Below are 20,442 nucleotides of genomic sequence, written 5' to 3'. Positions count from 1 at the left end.
ATGAGATGGCTGGCTGGCATCACCGACTAGATGGATGTGAGTTTGAGTGAACTCTGGGAGATGGTGATGGACAGGGAGGCCTGGCATGCTGCGATTCATGGGGTCACAAAGAGTCAGACACAACTGAGCAACTGAACTGAACTAAACTGAATGGGGCCAGATGCCATGATCTTAATTTTTTAATTTGTTTTTGTTTAATTCAAAAAAATTTTTAATATAAATTTATTTATTTTAATTGGAGGCTAATTACTTTACAATATTGTATTGGTTTTGCCATACATCAACATGAATCCACCACGGGTATATACGTGTTCCCCATCCTGAACCCCCCTCCCTCCTCCCTCCCCGTACCATCCCTCTGGGTCATCCCAGTGCACCAGCCCCAAGCATCCAGTATTATGCATTGAACCTGGACTGGGGATTCATTTCATATATGATATTATACATGTTTCAATGCCATTCTCCCAAATCATCCCACCCTCTCCCTCTCCCACAGAGTCCAAAAGACTGTTCTATACATCTGTGTCTCTTTTGCTGTCTCACTTACAGGGTTATCATTACCATCTTTCTAAATTCCATATATATGTTAGTATACTGTATTGGTGTTTTTCTTTCTGGCTTATTTCACTCTAAATTTTAAGCTGGCCTTTTCACTCTCCTCCTTCACCCTCATCAAGAAGTTCTTTAGTTCTTCTTTGCTTTCTGCCATTAGAGTGATATCATCTGCATATCTGAGGTTGTTGATGTTTCTCCCACCTATTTTTCTTCCAGCTTGTAACTCATCCAGTGGGGCATTTCTCATGATGTGCTCTGTGTATAAATTAAGAAAACAGGGTGACAACAGACAGCAGATTTACCCACACAAAGGAATAAATAAAAATTAATGATATAGTATTAGTTAATGAAGACAATGCAGGTGAATCTTAAAACAAACAAACAAACAAAAAATATAAGCAAAAGAAGCTAAAATAAAAGAGTGCATACTGCATGATTTCATTCACATAAAATTCTAAAATATTCTAAAAAATCTACAGTAACAGAATACTAATCATCAGTTCACTGGATTCAGGGATGGAAAGAGAAATGGACCACAAAAAGGCATGAGAAATCTCTTGAGAGTGATGGTTGTTGTTCAGTTGCTAAGTCATGTCCAACCTTTGCAACCCCATGGAGTGCAGCATGCCAGGCTTCTCTGTCTTTTAGTATCTCCTGGAGTTTAATCAAATTCATGTCCAGTGAGTTGATGATGCCATCCAATCACCTCATCTATCGTCCTCTTCTCCTCCTGTCCTCAATCTTTCCTAGAATCAAAGTGATTGGAGATCGTGTTAATTTTTATTATGATGATGGCTCACAGGTCTATACATCACAAAACTGAATTCTAGGGATCTGCTCTGTGATATGGGCTTCCCTGAGAGCTCAGTTGGTAAAGAATGTACCTGCAATGCAGGAGACCCTAATTCCTTGGTTGGGAAGATCCGCTGGAGAAGGGATAGGCTACCCACTGCAGTATTCTTGGGCTTCCTTTGTGACTCAGCTGGTAAAAAATGCACCTGCAATGTGGGAGACCTGGGTAGCTATAGTTAACAATACAGTACAGTGCACTTTCAACTACGTTAAGAGAATAAATCTCATGCCAGGTGATCTTCCAAACATACCCTGCACAATTACACAATAGAACATAAGGATGTTTCTGGAAGTGACTGGTAGTTTTAGTACTTGGTTGTGGTGATAGCATATCAATGTGTACTTATCAAGATGTGTACATTAATGTGTGTGCAATTTTGTATATCAATTATACCTCAATAAGCTAAACACCAATCAGGATCATCTAGATACACAGTTATTATTTCTTAATATAACATAATAAAATTGGATTAAATAATTGATATAAGTGGTAATCACCAAGGAGCTAGTTAAAATGAAGGGTCTAGTTCATTAAATTTGGGCTACCCCTTGAGATTCTGTATTTTGTACAAGCTTCCAGTGACACCCAAGAGATGGTCTAAGTTCCACATTTAAAGGAGCCTGCTGATGCTGCTGCTAAGTCACTTCAGTCATGTCCGACTCTGTGCGACCCCATAGACAGCAGCCCACCAGGCTCCCCGGTCCCTGGAATTCTCCAGGCAAGAATACTGGAGTGGGTTTCTATTTCCTTCTCCAATGCATGAAAGTAAAAAATGAAAGTGAAGTCGCTCAGTCGCGTCCGACTCTTAGCAACCCCATGGACTGCAGCCTACCAGGCTCCTCCATCCCTGGGATTCTCCAGGCAAGGGTACTGGAGTGGGGTGCCATTGCCTTCTCCAGCCACTGCCTTAAAGGAGCCTAATACTCAACTATTCAATCTAGATAAGATACAGCCAAAGAGCATTTTCTAAATTCTCTCTCCATGTGTGATTAGCATCACTGGTCTCATTCTTATAGAGCTGTGTCATGTCTCATAACTTCCTCTACAGTGTTATCCAGCCACGAGACTTCTAAGGATGATAACCATCACATCTGGCATTTATTAAACACACATGAGTGTTGGGCATTGTTCTCACAGCTGAGTATGAATTTATTGATTTAATCTTCAATGCAAAGGCAGGTAGTACTATTTATCCCTACTATTTTAGCAAACATCGAAAACCAAGCACAGAAAATTTAAAGGACTTGCCCAAGGTCATGATTGAAATCAAGAAGAGGCAGATTCAATCCCAAGCATCACACACTTAACCATTGTGCTCTTTGGCTTCTCCTCAGAGCAATCGTCATGCTCCAAATGTGGTGGGTTCTGGCCCTGAATTCAGAACCACTAATCTGTGTCCAAGAATCTTCCAACTTTGCTGTTCTTTATGGAGGACTTGACTGTTTTAACATTCAATATGTATTCAGCACTTGCTCTGTATCAGGCCTTGTCCACAAGATGGGCCAGCTCTTTGTGTTCTCCTGATTACATACTGTGCTGTGTGCTTAGTCACTCAGTCGTGTCTGACTCTTTGTGACCCCATGGACTGTAGCCCACCAGGCTCCTCTGTCCATGGGGATTCTCCAGGCAAGAATTCTGGAGTGGGTTGCCATGCTTTCCTCCAGGGGATCTTCCCAAACCAGGGATCGAACCCAGGTCTCCTGCATTGCAGGCAGATTCTTTACCATCTGAGCCACCTTTCCCAGCATCCAAGCAGTGGCTGTTTACCAAGAATGCAGACTGGTGCTCCCTACACCCTCCTCTGTTCAAGGTGTCCTGTTCCAGCAGAACCAGCCTCACACTTTGCCCTGGTGTCTCCTCAAATCAGAGAACCCCCACCATGAGCGATGCATGCCATAAGCCTCTGGGGACTTGGGCTGCCATTTCAGTCTCTGGCTCCCAAAGGAATGGAGTATTGTTCAGATATCCCTGCAACTTGCAGAAATTCATTGAGACTCTTAAATGTAGGGCAGAAGTGACTTTGGCATTCCATCCTATTAGCCCGTCAAACATTCCCTTCAGTCAGTCTGTGGGGAGACAGCTGGTACCCTGGGTTCATCATCCAGCCTCCAAGAGGACACTGGTGGGGCAAAGTTTAAATCTTCCTGTTTTCCAGTGGCCTCAGCATCCCCATGAACAGGCTATGAGCATCCCATTCAGGTGACTAGGTATGGTCAGGAAGTCAAATTTTATAATGAAATTTGCAGCAATGTAGATGGAGCTAGAGATTATCATATTAAGTAAAATAAGTCAGACAAAAAAGACAAATATTGTATGATATCACTTCTGCTGCTGCTGCTGCTAAGTCACTTCAGTCGTGTCCGACTCTGTGCGACCCCATAGATGGCAGCCCACCAGGCTCCCCCATCCCTGGGATTCTCCAGGCAAGAACGCTGGAGTGGGTTGCCATTTCCTTCTCCAATGCATGAAAGTGAAAAGTGAAAGGGAAGTCACTTAGTTGTGTCCGACTCTCAGCGACCCCATGGACTGCAGCCTACCAGGCTCCTCCATCTGTGGGATTTTCAAACAAGTGAACTTACAAAATAGAAATAGGTGCATAGACATATAAAATAAATCTATGGTCACCAAAGGGGAAAGGGAAGGGGTAAAGTAGGAGTTTGGGATTAACAGATACATATATAAAATAGATAAACAGGAGCCTACACTGCATATATGTAGGGTGTTCATATGTGCTATGCTAAGTCGCTTCAGTCATGTCTGAGTCTTTGCAACCCCATGGACTATAGCCTGCCAGACTCCTTTGTCCTTTGGATTCTCCGAGAAAGAATATTGAAGTGGGTTTCCATGCCTTCCTCCAGGGGGTCTTCCCAACCCAGGGATCGAACGCGCATCTCTTATGTCTCTTGCACTGGCAGGCAGGTTCTTTACCACTAGCACCGCCTGGGAAGTCCAGTGTGTGTGTGTATCTGAATCACTTTGCTGTACGCTTGAAACTAACACAATATTGTGAATGAACTGCACTTCAATTAAAAAAAAGATATCCAAGGATCTCTGAGTAGTGCATGAACAGTGTCCAGCAAGGTATACAAGCCTTCCAGGGTGGCTAGAAGGAGGTACTTCCTGAAAGGAAGCGTTGTTGATGACAAGAATGGATTAACAAAGAAAACAGAGCTAAACGGGAGTAATCAGGGCTCTCAACGCAGACCTGCCCCGAGGCAGGGGCTGGACCATTGACCTTTCTGGGCCCACACATGTCTGTGAGCCTACCTCAAGCAGTGTCGAGTCGGTTAGGACTCTGTGGGTTTCATGTTGAAGATCAACCGCCCGTGAAGCTGATGGCCGTTGGCCAAGCCCACTTCCCAGCTGAGGACAACACGGCTGAAAGCAGCCTGGGCAGCTTCCTGGGCAGCCCATTGCTCTTACCGAATCATATTTTGATGAACTGAGTGTAAATGAATGAGAAACACATGGATTTAATTTCCCTTGAAATTAGGGATGGGTGAGCCCAGCCACAGTTTGGAATTGCTGAAAGTCTCCAACTCTTTTTTTTCCCCAAGTGCTTTTGGTTCAGAAAATCCAAAACCAGTGTTCTGCAAAGCACATGTCCCCTCATTTGTATGAGGCTTCACGTTCTTTAAAGGGAATTTGATCTGCCTATTTCAACTTCTTTACACCTCACTTATCAAGATGTTTAATGCAATTTCCTGGAAGGGTGAGAAATATTTTATAACCTTTTTCAATCTTTTTCATTTAGGGAAAGAAAACAATGGAGAAGGTTGAAAATTGTATATGCCAGAAAATGTGGGGTTTAAGGCCCAGAATTACATACATATGAGGTATGCAGTCAAAAATGTGCTAAAGGAATGTATTTGAAAATCTCTTGAAAAGTGAGGGAAAGATGGGTCCTTTCAATAAGGATAGGCTTGGGGGAAATCTGGAAAATACAACATCGTTTTAAATACATGGTCCAGATTTTCTCATCTATCTCAGGCAGAGGAACTCTACTACCACTGAAACGTGGGGGAGAATTATAGCACCCTAGCATCATCTGCCAGCATGAATCTCCATATCTCCATGTATCTCTACTTTTTATGAGATGTATGATGAAGGAGCTGCTGTGGAATGCTTCATAATCAGAGAGGGTAGAAGAAATGTGTTGCAGGAGGTGGGCGTATGTGGGGCGGGGGAACCCTCGGGGCCATCTTTGTTTCAGAGGTGTGGCTCAGAGCACAGATTCCTTCATGAGTTCCAAAGAACCGTTTTCACTTAAAGGTCATCCCGAGGTTCCAGGGCACAAAGTAAGCCACAAACAGGAAAGCAGCAGTTGTCCCCAACCCTGGGACAGTCTGTTTGCCTTGTTCAGGAAGCACAAAACTCATCACTAATGGCCCCGCTTCTGTGCAGAGTGGGATGGGGAGTTGGTGGAGCAAGGGACGCTGCCCAGCAGGAAAAAAGAAGGAAATGGTGGACTCTTTGGGAATCTGATCAAGTTTGTCTCAGGTGCCTAGGAGACATACCCTGGGAATTCCCAGGAAAACAATTTGTAGTGGGAAGTTTATGCAGGAAGCAACAATAGAATAGGGTTTATTATGATTAGTATATTCTCCATTTTAATCCCCAGGCTGGTGTAACATAGGTTACACATCTCTTTAGAACTACGGATTTAACTGTTAATTTTGATAAAAATTTCTGGCTTTGAAAGTAGAAGACTAAAGTAGGGCCATTGTAGGAACAGTGACAATAGCAATGACCAATATTCCTTGGAAACCTGACATTGCCCAGTCTCCTTTGTAGTTAGGCTGAGGACGTGTGATTGGTTCTGGCCAACAGAGTTCAAAGAAGAACTAAACCTCTACTCTGTTAAGCAGCTGGAATTTGTGGGTGGAGGGAAGCTTGTTTATGACACTAGCCAGTGGTAACCAGCCCGATTAACACACACTGTAAACCTTGAGTTGCTGATTTAAAACACATCATTGTGATGCTCTGATAGTAATAAAACTGATGATTTTAGGCTAGACTCTTTGAAGTTTCTGAGACTGTAATGATACCTTGTATTGGTTATCTTATTATTGCATAAAAACTGATCTTGGAAGGTGCTGGTTTATAGCAACAAGCATTTCTTATCTTGGTGTTTTGATGGTCAGGAATGTGGGAGTGGCTTAGTTAGGTGGTTCTGATTCAGCATCTTTATGATATGCAAGCAAGGTGTTGGCAGGACCCTTAGTCATTTGAAGGCTTGTTCGGGGCTGGAGAATCCACTGATAATAGGTAGACTTGATTTCTCACTGGTTATTGGCTAGAGTTTTCAGTCTTCACCACATGGGCCTCTCCATAGTCATTCTCATGATATGAAAGCCAGAATCTTCCAGAGAGAGTGATCCAAGAGAGAAAGCAAGCAGGAATCCACGTGCCTTCTCTTGCTTAGCTTCTGCTGTTGCACTGTGTCACTTCTGCTTTTTCCCCCCTGTTTATTATTAGTAAGTCACTAAATTCAAGGCAGGGGGGATTGACTTTCAAGAGAGTATCATAGAATTTGTGGGTGCATTTCAAATCACACTATTACTCCAGAGCAGGCTTGTAGGAAGCTGATGGGGATGGAATGATTGATTGCACCTAAGATTGGAAAGAGGGGCTTCAATGATCCTTCACAGAGCAGGCTGATGGAGTGTAATGATATAATTGCTCCGTTCTTACAATCCTCCCTGGTCTCATGAACGAGTAAAAGGAGCCTAACCTGTTCTATTCAAACTATGTGGACCAGACCCCTGTCCTAAAGCTGCATACTGAGATGGCAAGGTGAGCATGAAAGCCTTCATGCTTTCCAGGTCATTTACTGCAGTAAGTTGCAGGCGGCTTTCTACACGAAGCAGAGGAAATTTATCCTCATGAAACAGGGGCCCTGGCTGTGTAGGTGGAGATGCAGCATCCTCCTCTGATGCAACCACCACCTGCTGACCTCCTGGTTTGCCCAGGTGGCACAGCATGCCAATTGCTGGTACACACTCTGGGTATTTGCATAGAAGGATAGGAGTTGGACCATAAAGAAGGCTGAGAGCCAAAGAATTGATGCTTTTGAATGGAGTGTTGGAGAAGACTCTTGAGAGTCCCTTGGACTGCAAGGAGATCCAACCAATCCATTCTAAAGGAAATCAACCCTGAATATTCCCTGGAAGAACTGATGCTGAAGTTGAAGCTCCAATACTTTGGGCACCTGATGCGAAGCGCCAACTCAATGGAAAAGACCTTGACCTCAGGCAAGATTGAGGACTAGAGGAGAAAGGAGAAAGGGGATGATACAGTTAGATGGCATCATTGACTCAATGGACATGAGTTTGAGCAAATTCCAGGAGATGGTGAAGGGCAGGGAAGCCTCACGTGCTGTAGCCCATGAGGTCTCAAAGAGTGAGACACAAGTTAGCAACTGTACAACAACAATAGGATAAAATCGGATAAAATGGAAAAGAGAGAAACTCTTCCCTCTGTATAAGACACAGTGGGCAGATGAAGTGGATCTTGATTTAAGCCAAATTTCAGGAAATGGCAATAGCACCGTCAATATTGGCTCTGAGGCCTGGGATATTTTTTCTCCTGTTTCCATAGTGTCTATGAAAGTTATTGTATGCTTATACAATAAACTCCTTACTGAATAATTTTCTTTAATTTATTGGGTGAATCAATACCATGCAAGAGAAGGTAGCAGAACTAGAGGGTGGTGGGAATCCAAGATTTGTCAGGTTTCTGATGCTAGAAACTTCCATCCCTGTCACGGTGATGACAGGCTGGCACCCTGAGGAAAAGGTCTATCGGGGTCCAGTCCAATTCACGCCTGAGCCCATGGTGGAACCTATGCCAAGATGCAGAGCAATGGTCAGAGATGAAGGCTCAGTCAAGCCACAGAGTCTCAGGCGGGTGATGTTTCAGGAAGCAGACACCATACTTCTTGCTTCATCATCCGTAGAAAGCAGCCAGCGGAGACGGCTGGAAAGTGTGGTCAAGGTGAACATGTCACAGCAGCCTGCCAGAAACATACAGGTAGGGAGCCAGGGGAGGGGTCAACCTCCTTCTCATCTGGGTGTGGCTTCTGGGTGAAGTAGGACACCCCCACTGAGTTACAGCTTTACTCTAACTTAAAAAGGACTTTTATTTATTTTTTAATTTTATTTTGGACACCAAGAGGAGAAAAAAAAATATAGTGAATGTCACAGAAGCCAAGGTCAGGGTTAGCAAATGGAACTGAAAAAAAAAAAAATGAAGACAAAATGTGCCCTTTGAGTTCACTGTTATGGAATTTACTGAGGATCATGGGAGAACAGTTCTGATGAAGAAATTGATGGGTGGGGTGGGTTGAGTAGAAAATTCAGGTTAGGAAATGGAACCAATGATTATAGACAATACTTTCAAGAAGTTATGCTCTAAAGAAGACCAGAGAGGGATCTGAATAGCTAGAGATTTTAACAGGTTGTTGAAAAAAGGTTTTGGTTTATTTATTCATCTATCCATCTATTCATTCGATCATTCACTTATAAATTCCATTTATTTTTGTTCTTAATATACATATATATAAACATTTTGAATATGATTCAAAATTTCTATGTCTGTTTTACATCAACTTCTTTTTATTTTTACTTTTTTACCTTTCAGTCTTCTTCATCCATTTCTCTCATCTCCTCATCCCCACCTCTGGAAACCATCAGTGTCTTCTCTGTACCTATGAGCTTCTTTTCTTTTCTTTCTTTTTTTTTTTTTTAGATTCCACATGTAATAGAGATCATACAATATTTGTCTTTCTTTGTATGACTTATTTTAGTTAGCATATGTCCTTGAGGTGCATCCATGTTGTCACATGGAGATATATGCACCTCCATGTTTATTGAAGTAACATATACAACAGCTAAGTTTTGAAAATGATCTAAGTGTCCATCAATAGATGAATGGACAAAAAGTATGATAAGGGAGGGATCCTACCCTAGAGTTATGGGAATGGCCAAACACAGAAAATTCAACAATTGGAAAATGAGACCAACAGCAGTTTATCAAATATATACACTCATATATGCTCATCCCCTGTCCTTCATTATCTCCCAGTGGAGGAAGATAGGGCTTGAACTGGGGCACAGAGGGAACAAACTGGCTTTGTAGTAACAAGAGGGTAGGGTAACCCCTGGTTCCTATAGGTCTGAGGATGTGATCAGCTTGCTTGAATAATTCTGTAGGCTGGCAGGGAACTGAATAAAACCCACTACTCAAGGAAGAGCAAGAACTACACTTGGTCTGTTTGATAAGGAGGGTTGCTTGGCTATGGGGGTTGCTTAACTGCAGCAGCAACATTCAAAGGGAACTAAAACCAGAGGCTAGGCCATTTCGGGCCCTTCTGATGAGAATAGATTTCATCTGTTGTTGTTTTTCAGCCACTAAGTTGTGTTTGACTCTTTACAACCCCATGGACTGCAGCACACCAGGTTCCCCTGTCCTTCATTATCTCCCAGGGCTTGCTCAAATTCTTGTCCGTTGAGTCAGTGATGCTATCTAACCATCTCATCCTCTGTTATCCCCTTTTCCTTTTGCCTTCAATCTTTCCCAGCATCAGGGTCTTTTCCAATGAATTGGCTCTTCTCATTAGGTGGCCAAAGTGTTGGAGCTTCAACTTCAGCATCAGTCCTTCCAATGAATATTCAGGGTTGATTTCCTTCAGAATTGACTGGTTTGATCTCCTTGCAGTGCAAGGGGCTCTCAAGAGTCTTCTCCAACATGACAGTTCAAAAGCACCAATTCTTTGATGCTCAGCCTTCTTTATGGTTCAACTCTCACATCCATACATGACTACTGGAAAAACCATAGCTTTGATGATATGGACCTTTGTTGGCCAATTGATATCTCTGCTTTTTAATACACTGTCTAGGTTTGTCATAGCTTTCCTTCCAAGGAGCAAGCACCTTTGAATTTCATGGCTGCAATCAGCACCCATGGTGATTTTGAAGCCCAAGAAATAGAATTGGTCACTGATTCCACTTTTCCCCCTTCTATTTGCCGTGAAGTGATGGGACTGGATGCCATGATCTTAGTCTTTATAATGTTGAGTTCAAGACAGTTTTTTCACTCTACTCTACCCTCATCAAGAGGCTCTTTAAGGAAGACAAAATATTGAGTCTTAATTTTAGGTCTAACTTATTACTGAATTTTAGTTAAATTAACTAACTAACTTCATCATCAAAACACTCTTATGGAATATTACCATAGCATTTTACATATGGTGGATTCAAGGCTAAAAGCGCTAGTGTCTAGTTCAGTGTTGGCCAGGTAGTAAGTGACGGAGCTGGTATTCAAATCTGGGCTTGCTAATCCCAGAACTTAAGTCCATAAACCATGGCTTCCAGGACAGATGTAACAATCCATCTTAGAAATGAACTAGGAGAGGGGAAGAGAAAGAAATTAAGATCAGCAAATACACCTCATCCCCATAGACAGAAACCTCAGTTAAACAAGCGTGGTTACTTTCATGGTTTATCACTTGACTATCTGAGTTCCACTCAACCTTCTCCCAAGGCAAACATGTTAATAATACAGTCCCACTGACCACTAGCAGCCAGGCTCTGCCTCTGATATCCAATCTTGTACTTTAATCTGTGGTCCCTGAAATGTCTACAAACCCAGCCAGTCCAGACATATTTCTAATTACACCCCACTATACAGTCCATGGAATTCTCCAGGCCAGAATACTGGAGTGGGCAGCTGTTCCCTTCTCCTGGAGATCTTCCCAACCAGGGATCGAACTCAGGTCTCCTGCGTTGCAAGCAGATTCTTTACCAGCTGAGCCACCAGGAAAGCTCTCTGATTACACAGTCCAGAGGAAAGAACCCATCCAAGCAGATCATGTAGCTCCCAGGTGCTTCAAAATCCCAAGCCCAGACAACCCCAAATTAGTTGCCCTCCTGCACATGCATGCTGGGTATGCCAATGGGGACTGGAGTTCTAGAATAATTGCCTTTGCACTGAAGGACATCTTATATATCACCCAATTCAACCCCCAGATTTCACAGTTAAAGAAACTAAAGCTAAGTGGCATCCCCAAGGTCACAACACTGGTTGGAGCAAAGTTTACTTGAGTTCCTTCCTTACTCTTTACTGACACCCTCTTCCTACACTCCCCTCTGCTCTAAAGGTCAAAGAAGCCAGACACTCTCTTTTTCAATGTCCTTTGCAGTTAAGGTGACTGTATGACCCATTTCCAGATGTTGTGCCGTGAAGAACTCTGCCGCGGAGAATCTGGGAAAGACTTTTCCTCCTTACAGAGGGAAGAGGAAAGCAAAGAGAGCTCTATTGTTTCCCCAGCCCATCTGTTATGGGCTCAATTGTGTCCCCCGAGATGTTGAAGTCTTAACCACCCCATACTTTGGAATATGATGGTACTTGGAAATTCAGCTTTTAAAGGGTTAATTAGGTTAAAATGAAATCACCAGGGTGAGCTGAAGTCTAACATGACTGGTGTCTTTATAAGAGATTAGCATTCCATACACATGCATTAATATGTGATATTTTTCTCTTTCTGACTTACCTCACTCTGTATGACAGACTCTAGGTCCATCCACATCTCTTCAAATGGCTCAGTTCATTCCTTTTTTATGGCTGATATATTCCATTGTGTAGCATTGCCATGTATACACTATTTTATGTAAAATAGGAAGTGGGAAGCTGCTGCATAGCACAGGGGGCTCAGCTCAGTGCTCTGTGATGAGGCAGAGGGGTGGGATGTGGGCGTGGGAGGGAGGTTCCAGAGGGAGGGGATATATGTATACTTAGAGCTGATTCATGTCATTGTACAGCAGAAACAAATACAACATTGTAAAGCAATTATACCCAAATAAAACCAAATAAATAAGAGGAGATGAGGACACAGACATGCAGAGACAGAAGACTACAGGAGGACACACGGAAAAGATGGTCATCTACAAGCCAAGAGGAGACACTTCAGAAAAACCAACCCTGCCCACATCTTATCGCTTGGACTCGCAGCCTCCAGAGTTGTAAGACCATTCATTTCTGTGTTTAAGCCCCCGATCTATTCTCCTTTGTCATGGCAGTTGGTAGGATGGATATACCATCTCCTGCTCCCTGGGTTCTATCGTGGCCTGGGAGAACATGAATCTTGAAACCAGAGAAGGCGTCTTTCAACCATAAGAGGAACCCCAGAGCTGCTGACACAGCCATGGAGGCCTGAGCCTCTGCATTTCAGAAAGCTCCCAGGGGATCCCCATGCTGCAGATGGTGCACAGACCGTACTTTGAGGAGGAGCCCATAACTTCTGGATGTGTTCCTGCAAGTCCACTTCCCAGCCAGTAGATTTGCATTGACATCACACCCAGACCTTCTCTCTGTACTCATGAAATGTCATTCCTGACATCCCAGCAGCATGGCCATCAGACCTCTACTCCTGCTTCAAGCCCACAACCCACACCTGCTTCCCAGGTTCTAGAGATGATTACAATCCCAAGGTCACCCTCAATGTTTCGTGGTTCAATCAAATCACACTGAGCTTGGTTTACAATAAGACAGGAATTAGGAGGAAACATGAGGGTCTATGGAGGCTGAGTTCAACACAAAATACAGGGATTCATGCACACCAGGATTTCTGGAGCCATTTGGGGGCTCTCAGCTAAACCTTGATCCAATGGTCCATGGACCAGAATCAATCAGTCCCTTTGTTCCAGCACTGTGCTCCAGCCCTGCCACATGCTCAAAGCCTGCCCTGCTGCCATTCACCAGCCTGCCTGTACACCTGTCACCTGCCTATGCCAACCACCCTACAACCAGCCCTCCCACCCACAGAGAAACTGGGTGCTGAGCACCCTGACAAGGTTATACCTACATGCATTGAATTAATTTTCTTGAAGTTATTATTGCTGCTGCTGTTTAGTCACTAAATAGTGTCTGACTCTTTGTGACCCCATGAACTGCAGCACGCCAGGCCTCCCTGTCTACCACCAACTCCCGGAGTTTACTCAAATTCATGCCCATTGAGTTGGCGATGCCATCCAACCATCTTATCCTCTGTCATCCCCTTCTCCTCCTGCCTTCAGTCTTTCCCAGCATCAGGGTCTTTTCCAATGAGTCAGATCTTCACATCAGATGGCCAAAGGATTGGAGCTTCAGCTTCAGTCCTTCCAGTGAATACTCAGGTCTGATTTCCTTTAGGATGGACTGGTTTGATCTCCTTGCTGTCCAAAGGACTCTCAAGAGTCTTCTCAATCTCCACAATTCAAAACATCAATTTTTCAGTGCTCAGCCTTTTTTATTGTCCAACTCTCACATCTGTACATGACTACTGCAAAAACCATAGCTTTGACTATACTGCTATTATTACTATTTGTAGTCTTACAATCCATACATTAGAGAGATAGTAACAGGGGCTTAGGGTGGTTAATGGGAATATTGCCCAAGACTGCACAGCCAGGAACCCATGAAGCCAGAATCTCAGCTTCTTTCTACTTCTAGAAAGAGGGCTCAGAAAGTACCAGCCCGATCTTTGTTTTTTCATGTCTTCTCCATCTCACTGGCACACAGAGTGGTGTGAAGATAGGAGTTTCTGGTTAAACGAGCAGACAACTGAGATCTTCGAGCTCAGTCTGCCCCTACCTTCCCTCCACCAAACTATGTGCTTGTGCACCAAGAGCCCTGCATCAATACCAGCTTTTAATGGTCCTGGGATTTTAAATCTATTCAGCAGGCAGCACCCAGGGTATTGTTTCCAATACTTGGAGATATCTACATATGCAAGTCTCATGCAGTATCGTCTCTTAAGACAGTGTGTGATTGGGAATAGATTTTAGATGATGTGTTTGGTATGCGTGCATGCGTGCTCAGTTGCTTCAGTCATGTCTGACTCTTTGCAACATTATGGACTGTAGCCCACCAAGTTCGTCAGTCCATATGCTGTCTAGGTTTGTCATAGCCTTTCTTCCAAGGAGCAAGCAACTCTAGAAGTTCCTAGTTCCCAGAGTGGGGAAGTGCTTCTCCCAGGGAGAGAAGATCGAGTCACATTGGAATTTGTGCAACAGCTGTCTTCCAGTAGCTTCAGGCTCCTTATGCCCAAGAGACTTGTGGGTGAGGAAGGGGGTGGCCACGCTGTCAGTGGTGAGTGGCTTGATCTTTGGAAGGTGGTCAAGCTGCTGCTACACCAAGGACACAGGATAGAATATGTTTGACACTTGGGAAAAGGCTTGGGCAGCTCTTCATGCTCTCATGCCCAAACCAAACAATGAAAGTAAGCATAGCTTAAAAGGGTGTTGGAAACAGGGACTCAGATTCCTCATAGATAAGAGTTTGCATCAGCCTATCAGACTGACTGCCCCTACCTGCAGAGATGGGCCAAGGATAAGGTAATCAATACAGGATAGTTGATAGGGGGGATGACAAGTATGAATTCAAGACCAACTGAAGCAGCAGAAGTGCTAATGGTTCTGAAAGTGCTTCTCATGTAATTGCCCAGAAAACAGAAACACACAGAATCCTGTGAAAGTTTTTCCCACTCTGGGCAAACTTACTGTAAGAAGAAAGTAGATCTGGACAGCACAAGGGGTAATGATGGTCTTAGTCCATTTGAGATATGACAAATGGCATTAAAAATGTAAAAAATTAAAAATGGTATTAAAAAGACAACATATTAAAAAACAGAGACATCATTTTGTTGACAAAGGTCCATAGTGTCAAAGCTATGGTTTTTCCAGTAGTCATGTACAGATGTGAGACCTGGACCAGAAAGAAGTCTGAGCACCAAAGAATTGATGCTTTTGAACTGTGGTGCTGGAGTCCCTTGGACTGCAAGGAGATCAAACCAGTACATCCTAAAGGAAATCAACCCTGAAGAACTGATGCTGAAGCTCAAATCTTTGGCCACCTGATGAGAAGATCCGACTCACTGGAAAAGACCCTGATGCTGGGAAAGATTGAGGGCAGGAGGAGAAGGGGGTAACAGAGAATGAGATGGTTGGATGGCATCACTGACTCGATGGACATGAGTTAGAGTAAATTCTGGGAGATAATGAAGGACAGAGAAGAGTGGTGTGTTACAGTCCATGAGGTCTCAAAGAGGCAGACACGAGTGAGTGACTGAACAGCAACAATAACAGAAAACCTTAGATGAGGTGATTTATAAACAATAGAAATTAATTTCTCACACTTATGGAGGTTGAAAGTCCAAGACAAGGTTGCCAAATGGCCGGGTTCTGATAAGAGTCCTCTTCCAGGTTGCAGACGGCCAATACCTTCTCTCTGTGCCCCCACATGGTGGAAAAGTGCTGAGAGCAATATGAGGTCTCTGTTACAAGGGCACTGATTCTATTCACGAAGGCTACACTCTCATGACCTAATTACCTACCTCCTCTCTCTCTCTCTCTCTCTCCATACACACACACACACACACACACACACACATATATATGTTAGTCACTCAGTCATGTCCAACTCTTTGTGATCCCATGGACTGTAGACCACCAGGATCATCTGTCCATGGGATTCTCCAGGCAAGAACACTGGAGTGGGTTGCCATTTTCTTCTCCAGGGGATCTTCCCCACCCAGGGATTGAACTCAGGTCTTCCGCATTGCACAAAAATCCTATTTTTTTGGTTAAACAGAGGCATTGAACCATAGGCTTCCTGTCTTTCCCTATCTGATAGAATTTCCTGTTACCTGATGAATCTTGGTATTAGAAATAGTGTATCTGGACCTATATTGTGATGTTTTGGATATAGAGGAGTTAAAGTAGTTGAGGTCCTTGTTACTTGTTCTTATAAATGTAAACAGAATGCTTTGTGATTATTGAATTCCTCAAGATACAGTATGCAAAGTGTGCACATAAAATTTTTATGAGATTCCTTTTAGAGTTTGTGTGTTTTACTCACAACTTTATGTAGTTAACACTTATCAAGTCACATCACATTTATTCTAATTACCATCCATCAACACCTAATTTCATCATATAGAATATTGTATATTCTTATTTATTACCAAGAAATAGACTTTTTCAAGTTTATGATGAAAACATTTAGATGCTAACTTATAAAACACATACATGGAGTAGAAAGATTTCTCATCCTTTTTTAAAGATGTATATGAACAATATAAGTGTAACTATCAATAGAAAAAAATAATACCACTCATAGGTTCCCATGTTCTCAAGCCTTTAGTAAATAAAGACAAATAGGAGGTCAAATTGTGCAATGAATATCCCTCCACATGGGGCAGAGAAGAAGCATCACCTCCCCTCAGACATGACAGCTACATAATTTAGATTTTTCTGGGTAGACTCCAGATCCCAATACTCTGATCTGTTATCCTTAGATTAGCATGTAGGGCAGTCAGATAACTTGTCCTCTTTGGGGGAGGAGCATGGAAACAAACACCTTCTTGCACAACCTACAGAGCCTCGAAGCACAGAGGCTGCAGTGTCCTTGACTTCCTGGCCAGGTGCTCCTGGCTGGCCCTTTCCCTGGCAGTTCCCAGCAGACCTGGTTCCTGGCAGTCACGCCTTCGCTTTCCTTTCAGGTTTATTTTTGCCCAGAGTTGCAGATTCCCCACTGCAAGTCTCCATTCTTTCTCCCCAAGGACCCTATCTGTTTTCATAAAGGAGGGTTTTCCTGGCCCACTCCTGGTGCCTCTGAGTCACAACCAGCATCCTTGCCTGTGGGCCATCAGCCCGCTTTCTTAACTAACCAACAACCTTGTTTTGCCTCTGAGAAAAGTCCCTCGTGTGATCACCAGAACTTCAGCCAGAGGACACATGTGGGCAGAGCCTAGACTGAGGGCCAAGACAACAAGCCCCAGGCAAAAACAGAGATGTGAAGTCATCTCCAGTGACTTCTGAGGCTCCAGACACACCCTTGGTAGAGCCTGTGCTCTCCCTGGGGTTACCAAGAGTTCTCACTCCCTTGATACAGCAAAGTCAAGTGTCTCAGCCTTGGAGAAGTCAGGAGGCTTAAATGGACATTTTCTCTGTTGAGCCTTCATCCATGTATCTTCATCCTTGAGGTTATACAAATACTGAAGTGTGAGACGTTTCATGCTGAGATCTCATATGTTCTATGCCAAACGTATGAAGCCTGATAGAGTTCTGGGAAAATGCATACCATTGTCTGTGGTAGCCATGTCTTCAATTAATTTTTGCCATGTTGTTCCAGGGAATAGCATTTTAATTCAGTGAAGGCAAGGACATCCCTGTTTTATCCCTGATGCATAGATCACACTGCTGATACCTAAACAGATACTGATGGAATGAATAATCAGTCTGATTTGAAAGGGCATTTATCAAGCTTTTACTCCATCAAACACAAAAAAATCATTGATGATGACCCCTTTTGCTCTAACTTTTCAGAGTTTGCAGAGATTTCTTTGCAGGACTTCATCACCACCCCAACAGGATAAAGGGGTCACCTTCATCCAACTCACCTATATTACCTTTCATCCCAGGCACTTGTGCTGTCCAATGCTTCTAAGAGAAGACTCTTTTCAAGGTCAGGTAGACCAGGAGGATTAGAAAATCCCACACCCCACTAGGTAAACCTACTTCTACTAGGTTCATGAAAGGATGAACTTATACTCATCCTTTGAACTGTGGTGTTGGAGGAGACTTTTGAGAGTCCCTTGGACTGCAAGAAGATCCAACGAGTCCATCCTAAAGGAAATCAGTCCTGAATATTCATTGGAAGGACTGATGCTAAAGCTGAAACTCCAATCCTTTGGCCACCTGATGTGAAGGACTGACTCATTGGAAAAGACCCTGATGCTGGGAAAGATTGAAGGCAGGAGGAGAAGGGGATGACAAAGGATGAGATGGTTGGGTGGCAACACTGACTCAATTGACATGAGTTTGAGTAAACTCTGGGAGTTGGTGATGGACAGGGAGGCCTGGCGTGCTGCAATCTATGGGGTCTCAAAGAGTAGGACACGACTGAGCAACTGAACTGAAATTTTTTCTTTCTAACTGCCCCCTATGTTCTGCCAGGCCAGCCTCAGAATATCTCCAAGAGCAAATGGTACCAGGTCTTCATCCAAAGAGAAAACTTTAAATCTTTACCACCAAGAGTTGGGTCTCTGAGTACACTACTCATTAACCAACTCACTCTCTCATATCCACTTGTAGCACATGGTGGGAGCTTTTCTAGTATCTTCGCCAGTTGATCTCCAAGTGTGAACAGGAGTATGGGGAGAGGTTCAGCCCCAGAACCCCTAAGCTGGTAAGGAGCAAAAAATACCTCCGTAACCATCTGCTCAAATTCCTTTTCATTCCTCTCCCTTCAACCTCCTCACTTCCCTGAAACAACTGTAGAAAAGAACCATAATTGAGGGTTAAAAGGGCTCTGCAGAAACTAACACAACATTGTAAAGCACCTGTGTGTGTACTTAATCACTCAGTGGTGTTCAGCTCTGTGTGACCCTCCAGGCTCCTCTGACAATGGGATTTTCACTTCCTTCTCCAGGGGATCTCAACTGGGGAAACTTTAAATTTCTCTTGTTTTTACTCCGCTCCTCTCTGCTCTCCTGGGCTCCCAATCTGAAAGTCTGCATATATATTCAAGCCCCAGTCCATGGTTTTCAGACAGTCAGAAGATTATGTCAACTGGACTTGAGACTGATCTTTATTTTCCGCAAGTAGACACAGCTCCTATCAGCTGGGCACCTGGCAGCCTCTGTGACTCACACTGTTTTCTGAGTCTCGGTTTTCCTGCCAGCAGGCTCCAAATCTCTCCTGTAATCAGCATTCAGTCTCCTGCTGGGGGACCCGCACCAGTGGACGCCACCCAACCAAAGTGACCCTGAGACAGGTCAAATTTGGTGAAGCCAAATTAAAGCTTCATCCAGTGGTTTGCCACTTCCTTCTCCAGGGGATCTTCCTGACCCAGGGATCAAACCCGCATCTCCAGTGACTCTTCCATTATAGAAGATTCTTCACCCACTGAGCCACTGGGGAAGCCCAAAGAAGCTATAGCCCAGTTTTTTTTTTAAAAAGAAGGTCTCTGAAGCACCCAGGCTGTCAATATAACATATTCATAATCATATGTATAACTATAGAGTTTTGGTCTTGCATTTTCTTCAGAGATGCTGACCCTTCAAATGCCCCCAAAGCCTTACAGTAGGCTAGAGAGAAGTAGGTCTTCTGAGAATGGCAGGAATGGTGTGAAGTTGAAAGAAGCAGTCCCTTTCATCTGATGGCCTCAATAACTGGAACTGTGAGACAATCGTTTTGTTCAGGCTTTCCCACTTCATAACAATCAAATAGTCCTCAGCCTCCATGAAGTCAAACTCAACAGCTTCACATGAGGCAAAGGCTGCCATTGACTCAGGGGAGCAATGCCCTTGTTGCATTGTCTGTGCAGGCAAACCCAGGAGCGAGCTGGAAACCCACCACCCCTGACGCTAGAGCAGTGATTTCTGCTGACATTGCAGTGACCCTCTCTCCCCAGCACACTTCCTCTGCTGTGTTATCAAGTAGAGCGAAGCCAGGAAAAAGTCAGTGAATCAAGTGTTTACTTGGCTGGTGAGTGTTGATAAGCTGTTGGCCTCTGTGTAGTTCTGGACCCCGCACACACTCCACAACCCCACCAGCTCCGGGCTACAGAGCATGCTGAAGAGCAGGTGACGGTTCTGAAACAATACCCACTTCCGGTTTTCAGCCCAGTCCTGGCTCACTTCTCCCAGGAGCTGGACTCACCCCTGTTTATGCTGAGTCTGTCTCGGGGTCACTGTGGTTGAATGGTGTCCACTGGTGCGGGTCTCCCAGCGAGAGACTGAACCCTGATTACAGGAGAGATTAGGAGCCTGCTGGCAGGAATGCTGAGACTCAGAGAACAGCCTGACTCACAGAGGCTGCCCAGCTGATGGGAGCTGTGTCTATTTGCAGAAAATGAAAATCTTTTCGAGTCCAGTCTCGAGTCCAGTTGACATAATCCTCTGACTGTCTGAAAACCATGGACTGGGGTGTGGAGATATACTCAACCTTTTAGATGGGGAGCCCAGGAAAGCAGAGAGGAGTGGAGTAAAAACA

Source organism: Bison bison, unplaced genomic scaffold (genome assembly GCF_000754665.1).
Source record: "Bison bison bison isolate TAMUID 2011002044 unplaced genomic scaffold, Bison_UMD1.0 scf7180017864037, whole genome shotgun sequence".
Taxonomy (NCBI): Eukaryota; Metazoa; Chordata; class Mammalia; order Artiodactyla; family Bovidae; genus Bison; species Bison bison.
This window is presented reverse-complemented; position numbering follows the sequence as displayed.